We start from the raw sequence: 13,017 nt of genomic DNA on the forward strand, positions 1-13,017 counted from the left end.
TTGGAGCCTGTACATGTCTCTAGGTCCTTGTGTCTTACCATGTCTTGGCCATATCTACCTCTATTTCTGGATCTATGAGAGGTAGAGGAAGGGTGCTAAGGAAGCCAAGGTTAGCCTCAACTACATATCAAGCTGAAAGCCAGTCTGGGTTACATGATACCCTATCTGAAAAATAACTAAAATCAAAACAACGGTTGTACTGGCTGGCATCCTGAACACGGGGTCTCTATCTATCCCTGGCTCCATGAACCTACTGTAGTCGCTATCATGGGTTCCTGTCTGTCTGTCCCTGCATCTCCAGCTCTGTCAGAGTCTCAAGGTCAGTCCAGCTCTCAGGACCCTATTGAACATCTGCATGTCTGGGATGGTGCCTCCTTTTGGACCCTTGGCTTTGCCCTTCTTGCTAATGTGACAGGATAAGGTGATACGGGGCAGTTTGGTGATCTGCTATGGAAGGAGGGACAAGGGGACAGCAGATCCATGTTGGGTGAGAGATCAAGGTGTTCAATCAGTTTCTAATGAGGCATGGAACAATCTGAGCAGCCCCAGACCTGAGGATGGAGCTCACAGGGGACACAGGGTGGTGCCCTTGCTCAGGGGGTAGGGACTGAGTTACACAGAGACGAAGCTGGGGGTGTGGTATCATGTGCCTGGATGCCAGTACTCAGGAGGCTAAGCTAGGAAGAGCCTGAACTCCAGGCTAGCCTGGGCTACACAGGGAGACCCTGTTTCAAAAAACAAGAACAGAAAACAAAAAACCAAAACAACGAAAAACTGGCTGTTGGGATGGCTTGGTCAATAAAATGCTCGGTTTACAGAATGAGGACCTGAGTAAGTCTCCCGTACTCCCACTGTGCCAAACACAGTATCACACACTCGTGACCCCAGCTCTGGGGAGGTGACAGGAAGGAGGGTTCCTGGGACCCAGTGATCAGGCCAACTCCAGATTCAGTGAAAGACCCTGTCTCCAAAAATAAAGGGGGAGGGTGGTGGTGGTCCAGAGACATGGCTCAGCATTTAAGAGCACTGGCTGCTCCCACAAAGAACCCAAGTTTAGTTCTCAGCACCAGCAGGGCGGCTCACAACCGTCGGTGACTCCAGTTCCAGGGGATCTGACATCCTCTTTCGGCATCCAAGGGCACTAGGCACTCACGTGATGCACACATATATACGCAGGCTAACACTGGCACACATTACCAAAAAAAAAAAAAAAATCTTTAAATGAATATATATGGAGAGACAGTTGAGGAAGACACCTAACAAGGACCTGTGTACTGATACGCATGCACGTGCACACACATACACAAACACAGACACACACACACACACAGACACAGAGCAGGGAGAAACTGAAACAGACGAGAGTGGGGGAGACTCAGAAACAGACAGAAAGACAGACAGGAAGCTCTGGGTTCTGATCCTAGCTCCCCCACCAGCCCTACATGACCTTGGACCTGTCCCTTTCTTTCCCTGTACCTCAGTTTTCTGCTCTGTAAAATGAGGCCACCATCTACAATTCAGAGAGAGCCAGAGTGACAACTCTAAATTCAGGTCAGAAGGCTGATACCTTTACTGTCCCTAGAGGAGATGCTCCCAAAGTCCCCTCTCCTCTAGACCATCAGTCCTTGCGTCTGCCATTCAGCACCACTAGGGGCAGGACAGAGGAAAGAATGAAGGGTAGACAGCAGGAAGGACTTCCTCCCCTGCAAAGGGAGGGTAAGGAGGTCCCAGCTTCTCCTAGCAGCAGACCTCCAGGGCCCCCTCTGTTGGGGCTGGGGGTAGAGTGGCAGGGGTGGGGGGCACTCAGAAGCTGGGTGATTAGCCTTCGCTCTCAGGCCCTGAGGGGAGGGGCTGCTGGACTAAGAAAGCAACGCAAAGTGACAGGGGTGGTTTTGACACGCGGTGGAGCTGACGGGCCCAGGGGGCCAGGGTTTGGTTTGGGGGGGGGGAATCTTATCAAATGATTAAAAAATAGGTCAGAAGGAAGAAGCCACAGCCGGCACTGGGTCCGTGGTGAGAAGGCCACACAGCTTCCCCAGGGCTGTGGGCTTTCGTAAGGTGGGGGTGCCGAGGAGGGCTTCCAGGGGTGGGTGGAGGGAACAGGAAGACTGCTGGGCCAGCAGCTGGCCTCTGCCTCTCCAGCTCCGTTCATGGGTCGGTTGGAATTCTGCTTTCAGGCCCCTCTGGCTACTTCCTTCATCCACGGCTCTAGTCACATCACACTCCCTGTGCGCCAGCGTGGAAGTCCTTCTCACCCGCTAGCCTCTGGTTAGCTGCTGCAAAGACAGCCAGCTCACCCTGCTCTTGCCTCTCCAGACGCCTCCCCGCTATCATCTTACCAACTCCGCGGACTATGTGGGGTCCACTTTGGCCCTCCAGCTTATTCTTAGCGCTTCTATGAGCCCCTCCCTTCCTGTAAACAGTGTAACAGTAGCGGACTGGAAAAGGCAGAGCATGGGGTGGTCCTGGGACCACAGGGCAAGTTGATGATCTCCAGGAGCAAAGCAAACAGGGACCGAGTACCTGGTAGTTTAAGTCTCTATCCTTCTACCCTTGGGCATCCTTTGAGCCATCTTCCCATAAGCCTTCACTCTCAATCCCTTTTCTTTTCTGAGCTCCCTGCAATGGAGAACAGTAAAGACTGTCCAGGGTCCTTGGAACTCCAGGCACTGGCCTAGAAGTAATGACAGATAGTGGAGAGATAAGGCCAGCCATGGTGTCGTCTCTAGTCAAGGGGACACCTGAGTCTCAGCTGCTCCCATGCAGGACACCCAGAGCCATGTTGGCATGAAAATGGATTGGCTAGATTTGACCTTGAGATTAACCCCACTTACCACCGCAGATGTAGATCTGTTCTGACACACAAGTCTGGATCTCCCTGGGGCCTGAGGTCTACTCTCCACCCCTCTCGGCCACCCAGTAAGTGTCACAAAGAGTCCCACCAAGGCCACGGGCAGCTGGCACTCTGTGCAGGACCTAGAAATGGCCTGGACAGCGTCTCTGGTTGCAAGGGGCGAAACTGACTTGGCGGTCCATCAATGCCCCCTCTTCTTGCCTGCCTCCCTCCCCCGCTGCCCGTCTGTTTCTTCCCTGTCACTGGCACCAGAGTCTGACACCGTGGACCAGGGAGGGGAGGTTAGTGAGGGTCAGGCAAGTCCTTAGCAACTGAAGCAGCGACTGGAAGTGGAAATACCAGCCCGTTTCCTCTCTGCATTTCCTGCGGGGCAAGCGTACACTGACCCAGGCGCTGGGATGCCTTGTGCCCAGAACACCTGCTGCTCTGGACATATGGCCACACCTGGCTTCTGCTTCCTCTCATCTCTGTGAATTGGGAAACAAAACCCCAGTTCTGTTTGCCCACTCTGCTGCTGGGCAGCTGGGATGGACGAGAAGGAAACAGAGAGGACAGCCACAGGCAATTCACACCCCTTGCTGTCATTATATTTGAGTTGGCAGGGACCATTCTGCCTAACTCACAGGTGAGGGAAAGGAAGCAGAGGCAGAGAAGTTAGCGGATTCTCAAGGCCACATAGTGGGTAACATGTTGATGCACCTCCCTGGGACTCTGAACTCTTGGGGACATTGAAGGGGACATTGGACATTGGGAATGGCACCATGCCCTCAGACTCAGTTGTCTGTTTCCTGGATTCCTTTCTGGGTGTCTTTTCCAGACTCTTGGCTCGGAGTCCTTCTGCAGAAAGGAGAGTCTCCAAACCCTTCTTAGGTGCCTGGTACTCTTCCACCCCTCCTGACATCCTTGATTGCCTGTAGACCCCATGGAACTGGACCCCATTACTCAGTGACCCCATCACTTTTATGAACTGAGGGATGGCAAGGGTCATGGATGGGCACAGTCACACAGCTGAGAGCAGGCTGGGCAGGGTGAGAACCAGGAAGATAGGTCCAGACGGGAAACGCCCTGGAGTCCTGGCTTCTTGGAGCAGGAGTAGGAAGCAGGGATGCTCTTGGTCCCTCTGAGGTGTCTGTTGACAGCTGTTGAGCCCATTCCTGGACATCTGGGCAGGCATGTGCTTACACTAGAGTGGACAGGTCCGGCATGTGCTTGCACTAGAGTGGGCAGCCCTGTGGGTGGCGCTGCACTCTCTAAGGCTGGGACACCTCACTCTGCCCTGCTGGCCAACCCTTCTTCCTCTTGTTTTTCACCCTGAGATCTGTGAGCCTAGGATCAAGAAATGGGAAGCAGAACCAGCCACCAGCTGCTCAGTCCCTCTCCATGCCAAAGGACTGGTTGCCATTCTGGGGGACCTGAATGTCCTCCTTGATGCTGCAGAAGTTGCCTGGGGACAGACTGGAATTTAAGAATTATTGTTAGGGCTGGGGGTGAGGAGGGGGCTTGACAACGTATGGGGAAGTCAGGGGCCCACCCTCTGGCTCCAGATACTTTTCAAGATCTGCACCCTTAACAGCAAGACTTCGAGAAAGAGCCTCTGAGACAGAGTCCTTTCCCTGCCCACGGACCACAGGTTCTTCCTCGAGTCTTAATCCCTTAGAGAGGGGTGGAAGAGGACAGAGATGAATCGCAGTTTCTTATAAACCTGGTGGCTTCTTGTTCTCCGACGACAGTACAGTGAAGGAGCCCTGTGGTTCTGGCTTTGAGTCAGCCCCCTAGCCCGGGCGTCCCCAGTGCCATCTCTCTCCGCCCCGCCCAAACTGGAAAATCAGGCTCACGCCTGTGCCCGAGACTCAGTGCTTCCCCACACCATCTCGCTTTCCGCTAAAAGGAGGTGTTTCCTCGAAGCTGGGAAAGTCAACCACGGGGAGGCGGGACTCGGGGGGCACGGGCACTGGCGGGGGTGGGCCTACCTGCCTTCCTGTTCCTCTCCTGCCCCCTCCTCAGCGCAGCTCCCCACCCCCTGCTAAGAGCCCAGTGCCTTTGCGCCGAGAACGCGTGTTTGGCTGTGGGGGAGGGGCTCCCGTAGGGTAGGCGGAGCCTTTGAAAGAGGGAGCTATCACACTTCTAGTGTCACTGAATGACGGAAGCCCAGTGTCCGTGCATAAGTTCCTGGCCCCTTCCTATGTCCATAAGTTCCTTTGTATGAGGGAGTTAAATGTCCCCCCACCGCCCGCAGAGGAAAAGCCCATTCATTTCAGAGGAAGGCACTCAGGTGTTCTGTTTGTTGAGATAAATCTCATTGCAGCCCAAGTGGGCCTCGAACTTGCTGTGTAGCAGAGGCTGGCATTGAACGCCTCGTTCTCCTGCCTCCCGGGTGCCAGGCTTCAAGGGTTTATGACGGGTGGGTGCTTTTTTTTTTTTTTTTTTTTGGTTTTTCGAGACAGGGTTTCCCTGTGTAACAATCCTAGCTGTCCTAGCTCTTGTAGACCAGGCTGGCCTCGAACTCACAGGGATTCAGCTGCCTCTGCCTACCGAGTGCTGGGATTAAAGGCGTGCGCCACCACGGCCCGGCCAACGGGTGGGTGCTTTCCATATCAAAATTCTTCTTTCCCACGGTGGGGTGGGGACACCAGTGCTTAATTGGAAGGCTACTAGTCACAGGCCATGTCCTGCAGGCCCTACTCTTTCTCGCTGTTCCAAGGGTCCAGACAACACCCCGAGTCAACAGAAGCGGACTTCGGGACCTGGATGAGGGCACAAGAGTCTGGAGGGTCCCATGCCTAAGGGAAGCAGGGTCTTCAGAGAGAGTGGCTAGGGAGGCCTGAGGTTTAGAGTGAGGAGGCTGAAAGAGAAAGAGAGATGGAGACAGAATGAAAACAGGAAAGAGGAGTGAAAGAGGGAAGCTAAGACTGGTGGACAGTCAGAAAGAGAGCAGCACGGGGCACTGGAGGGGACTGCGGAGTTAGGTCCCAGGGAAAGGCAGGGCGGACGTTTGGCTCCTCTCCTCCCTTAGCAGGACAGTTCGGCGCGGACAGGATCCAAGGCTTTCATATCGAGAAGGGTACGTAGCGTTTAGTGGGAACTAGGCTGCCTCAGAGTCACCAGAAGACCCCAGAGTCTGGGTAGAGCCCACTTCCAGAGGGCGCTTCTGGCGGGAATCAATTGCTGCAGGGGGCCTCCGCCGGGACTGGGCAGGCAGGCACTGTGTGGGCGGGACCTGCAGAGCAGGCTCCCGATCCCGACTGGGGTCCGGACTAGCCTTCCGGGCGTGTTGCTTGGCCAGCGTATAAATCTTGCTTTGGGACGGCACTTATCCATGGACATGGCAGACTTGCTAAAAAGATGCATTTACGGAATACTAAGGGAAATGTTACTTCCTCCCTCCGTGCTCCCATCATTGCACCCCAAGGAGGTAGGAAAAGAGGCCAAGGGTCCCAGAAGGAAAAGGAAAGCGTGTCTCTCTCTCTCTCTCTCTCTCTCTCTCTCTCTCTCTCTCTCTCTCTCTCTCTCTCTCTCCCTCCCTCCCTCCCTCCCTCCCTCCCCCCCCCCCCTCTCTCTCTCTCTCTCTCTCTCTCTCTCTCTCTCTCTCTCTGTTTCTCTCTCTCTCTGTCTCTCTCTCCCCACCTCCCCTGAACAAAGTATAACCTGAGTTTCCAGGCGACCCTGGAAAACCAGAGCTTAGGACCTCTCATAGGCCTTCAACCAGGGCAGGGGCTGGGCATGTGGAACTTTGGTCCTGGCCGCTGTGCCACTCCTTCCCTGAAACATCATCAGCAGCAGCAGAACTTATTGAGAGGGAGGAAAAAGCCTATCCAGGTCACACAGCCGCCTACCTAGGGGGAATTCCACACTAAGGGTCGGGTCCTTAGCTCCAGCACGAGCCCAGGAGCTTGACTGGTACTTAGGCCCCATGGCAGAGAATCCAAGTTCTCAGCCAGCGCTACTTTCCTCAGGGATGATCCTTGAGAAATGGAGCAGGGTGAGCCAGAGGGAGATCAGCTCTTCCAGGGACCCTGCTACGTCCTGCCCAGCCCCTCCCTCCTCTAAGCAGCAGGATAAGGACGCTAGGAAAGTTGCAGCCAACAGCTAGGTGGTATTGGACTCTCAGGCACTAGTAAATGCCCCCAGAGGAAACTGGGATACGTGGGGGTCTAATGCGAGGGGTTCTTAACCCCTTTAGTCATTTTAGGAAGCCAAACTGAATAGCGTTGACTGATATGCACCCAACCACAAGCCAATTTTGTGGTTTCAGTTTTCAGAAGGCAGAGAGAGCTTTGGCCTTAGGTAGAGGAGTGGTCTGTGTCCCAGACCAGGCCACCTGCAGGCAACTGAGGCACAGTAACTGGGTCTCCGACCCAAGATCACACAGACAGGATGGCTGTGATAGCTAGCTAAGCTTCTCCCCTCCCCACCCCCATATCTCTGGCTTTCTTTCTGAACACTGGGACAGCCCTTTGCCAATGCCCCTGCCTCTCCTTTCTCCCCTTCCTTTCCTCCTTTCTTTTCCCCTTTCCCTTCCTCTCCTTTCTTTTCCTTTCCTCTTTCCCCTTCCTCCTTTTGTCTTCTTTTCTTCCGAATCGATTCATCTTCACTTTCTTTTCTTTCTCCTTTATTCTCCTCTCCTGTCACCTTGTCAGGGATGATCAGTTTTCCCAAACCACCCTCGCTACCTCCTCATAACCTGTAGGGGAAGTAATGGAGGTGAGCTCTAAGAAAACGTCTCACTAGTAGCGTTTAGAAGAATCTAGAAATACAGAATGCCAATAAGTCAGCTCCAGAAAATAGATTGAAATGACCTAGTCCAGTCTCTTCCTATCTTCATGCTAGGAGTGGTCACTAAGAAGTGACTCAGGCTTCCAGAATGCAGAGCCTTGCCTGTAACTGAAGACCATTCTGCAAAATGCAGCTCCTTTCCCCTTCCCTACGCTCCCAGGGCAGACTACACATTTGGCCTCATGACCTAGACAAAGTGACAAGGGAGGAGATGCTGAAGAGGCAGATGCAGTCCAGGCATGGAGTTTTAGCAAAGAGCAGTACCTTTCTCTCCGGAAGCCATCCTGTGTTCACTGGTGGCCTGGGCCAAAGGAGGCCTTGTGAGAATGTCACATCCCTCACAGCCCAAGGAACGCAGGAGGAGAAGAGAAAGGGTAGCAAAGTGAGGTGCCTAGGAGTAGGAGAAGAAGAAAGCTCGGGAAGGGGGTACCCCCAACTCCAAGGAAAAGCTGACCTCATGAGTTACTGCTGCCCAGCTTCAGCATCCCAGGGGCTCCCATCTCCCTGAGCCTTGCAATCTCTACTAAGGATTCTACTGTGGTGGCTGCAGCCGGCTCTCACACAGAGCAAGAAGGCGTATGTGTGACTCTTCCCACTGTCTGATCCACTGAGCAAACAGACGAGAGTTGATGCTAAATGTTTACCAGCACACCACTGGATGGTGGGGTCGGCCTCAAACCCAGGAGTGCCATGGATGTGTTGGTGTGCACTATTTCTGATGTCCCTGTGACACTGGAGACATACGCATGTGGCACTGTGATCCGACTGGGTGACACTGAGTGTATGCACATGCACCAGAGGAAATGTGTCTTACATGGTAGGTAGGAAGGAGTGTGTGTGCGTGTGTGTGTGACTGGGTCTGTTCAGAGTACTTCCAGGTGAAGTGTGACAGATGAGTCCAGCATCTAGCTGGCCATCAAGGGGAGGAGACCCCTTTGTTTTCACCATGAGGGACAAGGACTGAGCTGACGACGTAACAGACTTTTTAAGCTCAAAGAACTTCCGGGGTGCTGCGCGCACCAGGGTCTCTGCATCCAGGAGGCAGTGAGGTACTGAGGCAGGCAGGGGTGCTCTAAGACACACCTTGCCACAAAGACCAGGACAGGGGGCGCTGTTCTCCCCCTTGCCCCTCACCCATGCTGGGGAAAGCTATCTCCTTCACACCATCTCCTCCTCCTCCCCCTCACCTCCCATCCACAGTTGCTATCTGTGGGGGAAGGAGAGATGGCTTCTGTCACACCCACGGGTCAAGGGCTCCAGGAAGGGGGAGGAGAGTGGGGTTAGAGTAAGAGCCTTGGCAAATGACCCCTACGGCTCCTCTCCTGGGCCACTGGGCTCCATCATCAGTTCCTGCCTTGAGGCATCCTTCTTGCTGCTAAGCAGCCCTGCAGAAGGCGTCTGGTGCAAGAGGTGCTTCAAGCACTCCCAGGAGCCACTGTCTCTTCCACCACACACACACACACACACCCCGCCGCACCACCCCTCCCCATTGCTTTCTGCCCCACACCTCTTAGTATGTGAAGCCGGAAGAGAAAAGGCCTGAAGACAAGAACCCAGCAAGGGAAGACTCGAGATGGCGGGAGGTCTTCTGGTCCGATGGCCTTCTAACTCAAGTCTCTTACTTGTGCTATGACTTGAGGGACGTCCCTGTTCAGATACCTGGACCCACCATCATCCCTCCTGTCTAGAGCCTTCAGACAGCCTGCTATCATGGTTCACTGTGCCCAACTCAACTCTTTCTGTCCCTCACTGTACAAGAGCCAAGTCAATCTCCCCAGCCTCAGAGGGAGGAAGGGAGCCACTGTGGACCATGCAGGGTTAGCATCCTTCTGGTTGCCGCATGCCTTTGTCTTTCCTAAAGTTCCTTCCACTGCAACCCGTGCTGAGTTAGGAGGTGGCCTTTCTTCCCACCCCAGCCAACCTTCTTCAGATGAATACATACCTTTGGGGGAGACAGATGACCAAGCTCCAAAAATGAAAACAAAAGTCTCCACACTCATCTCCAGCCACACTCTATCTACTCGCCTTTTCCTCCTTTGGCCCCAAGCTGCCACAGAAGCCTACAGGGCATTGGAGCTTTCATCCCAAAATGAGTCAGGGCCCTTGAGAGCTGAGCTGGGGTGCAAGAATTTCCCCCTTGTGCCAAGCAGTGGCTCTACATGAAGGCACCCTCCATTTAGCCCCCTGGAGGCCAAGGAGCAAGCTTAGCTTCCTCAGGCAGGCTTGTGGCTTTCTAGACACAGGCCTCCCTCAACACCCACCCAAGGCCTCTCTTTGATGCTAAGAGGGAATAGGGGTCCAGAGGGCCTATGGAAGGCTTTAGGGAGACCCGAGTGCTCTGTCCCCATCCCACAGTACCCTCTACATTTTCAACCACGGATTCAATGATCACAGAAATGTTTCCCTCTCTCAGAGGCCACAGGAACCTTCCAGGAAGGTGCTCAGAGGCCAGCTCCAGACCTCCTGGCTTGTTCCTTCCCTTCTCATTTAGGAACCAACAGACTTCTCCAGGGGAGAAAGTGGTCCTAGAAGGTGCTGAGGCCAAGGAAGATGGTGGGGAGAAGAAAAGCGGCAAGCAGCTGGCTGACCCCTGGGGAAGCTGGCAGCCTCCCCCACTGCCCCTGCACTGCATATATTCTCTCCCCTCAAAATAGCATCTCTTGGCGGCGGTGGGGGGGGGTGGTGGTGAGGGGAGTTCTCAGTCATTGTTCACCCCTTCGCACGGTGCCTTCACAGCTCTCCTGCTGTCTCTCGCGACCTGGTTTCCCTGCCCAGCCCTTCTGCTGTGCCTGCACCCTCGCCTTTTCACCATCCCGGGTCCTAGAACCTCTTGACAGGAAGAGAGCCCACTGGCCTCAGCCCACCCTACCTACTGTCCCCTGCACCCCCACCCTCTGCTGCAGCTGCCCCTTGGGAGAAGAAGTGGATTTAATGTACACAATTTGAACATCAAAGGTCTCGGTGAGGGTTTAAGCCACAATCTTCATTCAGGTCGAGAAAAGAAAAATGGCTGGCTGGAATGGCAGCTCAGTGGTAGAGTTCTTCCTACCACGTACAAGGCCAACAGGAGTGGTCCCAGTTCTTCCCTCTGCCTCATGAAGGCAAGGCTCAACATGTGGAGACTTCACTCAGTAAAGATGCTCTCCATTGGAACTGGGAGGAAGGGTTTCTCTGGGCTCTGACTTCACACTGGGCTCTGATTTATTTCCTGCCATAGACTCTAGCCGTATGCGCTGCTGATATTGGCTGGACTGTGTCCTGTGTGGAGTGTCCTCTTGCGTTGCTCATGGACAAATGGGAGAGCCAGGCTCAGGACCTGGAAAGGGCTCCATCTGATGGGGAAGACAGACCACAGCCTGGGGAACATGGACAGGGGCCCCTTCTCAGCTGGGAGGACTTTGACAATATCAAGAGGGACTTTAGAGACGGGACTCACAGGGTAGGGATGTGGAGTGCTGGAGCCCTGTGGGGTTGAGAGCAGCGAGAGGCTGGGATGGGGTGTCTGCTAGTCTAAGGCTGGATGAGCAACAGTGGGTGCACTTCCTCTCCCCCAAACCAGCTGTGAAGCTGACCTCCTGTCCCTAGCACCGTGGGAGAGTTGGAGGCAGGGAAAGAGCCCCCTCAAAGTCACCCCCCAAGGGAACCACTTTCCCCCCTTGTTATTTCTGGCTCCATTTTTTTTTTTTTTTTTTTTTTTTGGTCAAGAAGGGTGTCAGTGGCAATGCAAATGAGGAGGTGCTGGAGGTGCTGGTGACACCCATCCTGTCCTCGGCTCCTCCCTGCCTTCCCCTATGCCCACACTAACACAGCGGCCTGGAACATCTATGAAAAGTGGCTAGTAGCTCTGCCCTTGGCTACAGTGGCAGGGGGAGCAGCCAAAGCTGCAGGCTGAGGCGTAATCCTCAGAGGGCTAGGCAAGCACAGAGTGGGTCTGCGAGGGGTCCTTCGGTGCACCTGCCCCTCCTGCTCAGTCCACCAGGTCTCAGGCTCTGAACATAGAGTTGTGTCTTAGCAACTGCAGATCCTGGTGAGTGCCACGGACCAGGACCTCAAGCCAGAGCTTCCCTCCCAAGACTGTTCTGGGCAGGGCCAGCAACTTTGTAATACTGGGCTCAGAAACCCCTGTGGATGGAACTAGATCCCATGGGAACCTGTGGAGGACAGAAGTTGGCGAGGGGAGTTCTCTGGACCACTGAGACTCTCTCAAGTCACAGGAGTGGGAGTAGAGGAAGGGCAGAAAGGAGAGAACAGTGCCAGCGGGTTTCACATCTCGCTGCTCTCTGTCCTTGGCTAGTCTCCCCGTGCCACTTCTCCCGTTGAAGACCCCCCGTCCCGCCTGCCCTTAATGCTTCATTTTCTCTCATGTCTCTGTTCTCCCTGAGGTTGCCAAGGCTGCTCTGTTTATACTCTCGCTGAAGGAGAGGTGACCTGCTCCCCCACCTTATAAAGTTGGCACCCGGTGAAAACTCCACCCCCGTCTTCATCAGCCCTAATCAGCTGGGTGAGGTGTTTCTCATTAACGTGACTCACTCATCCACGCACCCCCTTTTTATTATCGATGGGCTCCTTTCAAGAGAAGCCACAGGTTTTACATAGAGCTGTCACCCCCTCAGCAGATCACCTGACATAGCCTTCCCATGGACCTGGGACCTCCAGTTGGAGAAACCCTGGGGGGCAGGGCAGAACTGGAGAGAATGCTGGACGGAGGGAGATATGCCCTGGCTGACTTGGTTCCTGCTGAGTCCTCACCCCCACCCCTACAGACACATGGTCATGGTCTTCGGGTCTGTGCTGGGGAGAGCGAGTGGAGCCCCAGGAATCTCTTCTAGCCTCTCAGGGGTCTCCCCTCTACCTCGCTCAAGTGGCGGTAGTTTGTCTTCCACCTTGTTTTCAGGAGCCTGGAAATGTTAACCTCTTGGTCCCCGAACCCTGCAATTTTCAGTCCCCGTCCCGTTGCCCTCTGGACAGAGAACAATCCATAGCAAAAGTGCTGTGCTGTGTGACGGCAGTCCTGCTGGAGGGTGGGAGGGACGAGGGTGGCAAGGTCACCAGCCCTCTCCCCTCAGTGGCAATGGAAGTCTGTGGCTGTGGAGGGGACCTAGATGGGGACAGACTGCTTTTTTCCTCCCCTGCCTTCTCTTCCAGCCCCCAGCAACATTCTGCTCTGTGCCCAAGCCTTTCCTGAGTCCCTAGAAATCAGGGAGACAAGCTGCCAGAGTCTGCTCCCTATGTCCCCATGCTCTCTTCACCCTGATGACAGGGGAAGGTCCAACAGGATACCTGGGTGTCCTCCCACCTTCAGTCACAGACTCAAGGTCGGCCTGTGCCCGTGTGCCAGCTCATTCTCATGCCCTCCTTCACCACTTTTCTCAAGGCTCAGTGTTTCCCTT

This window comes from Chionomys nivalis, chromosome 7 (assembly GCF_950005125.1).
Source record: "Chionomys nivalis chromosome 7, mChiNiv1.1, whole genome shotgun sequence".
In the NCBI taxonomy this organism is placed as follows: domain Eukaryota; kingdom Metazoa; phylum Chordata; class Mammalia; order Rodentia; family Cricetidae; genus Chionomys; species Chionomys nivalis.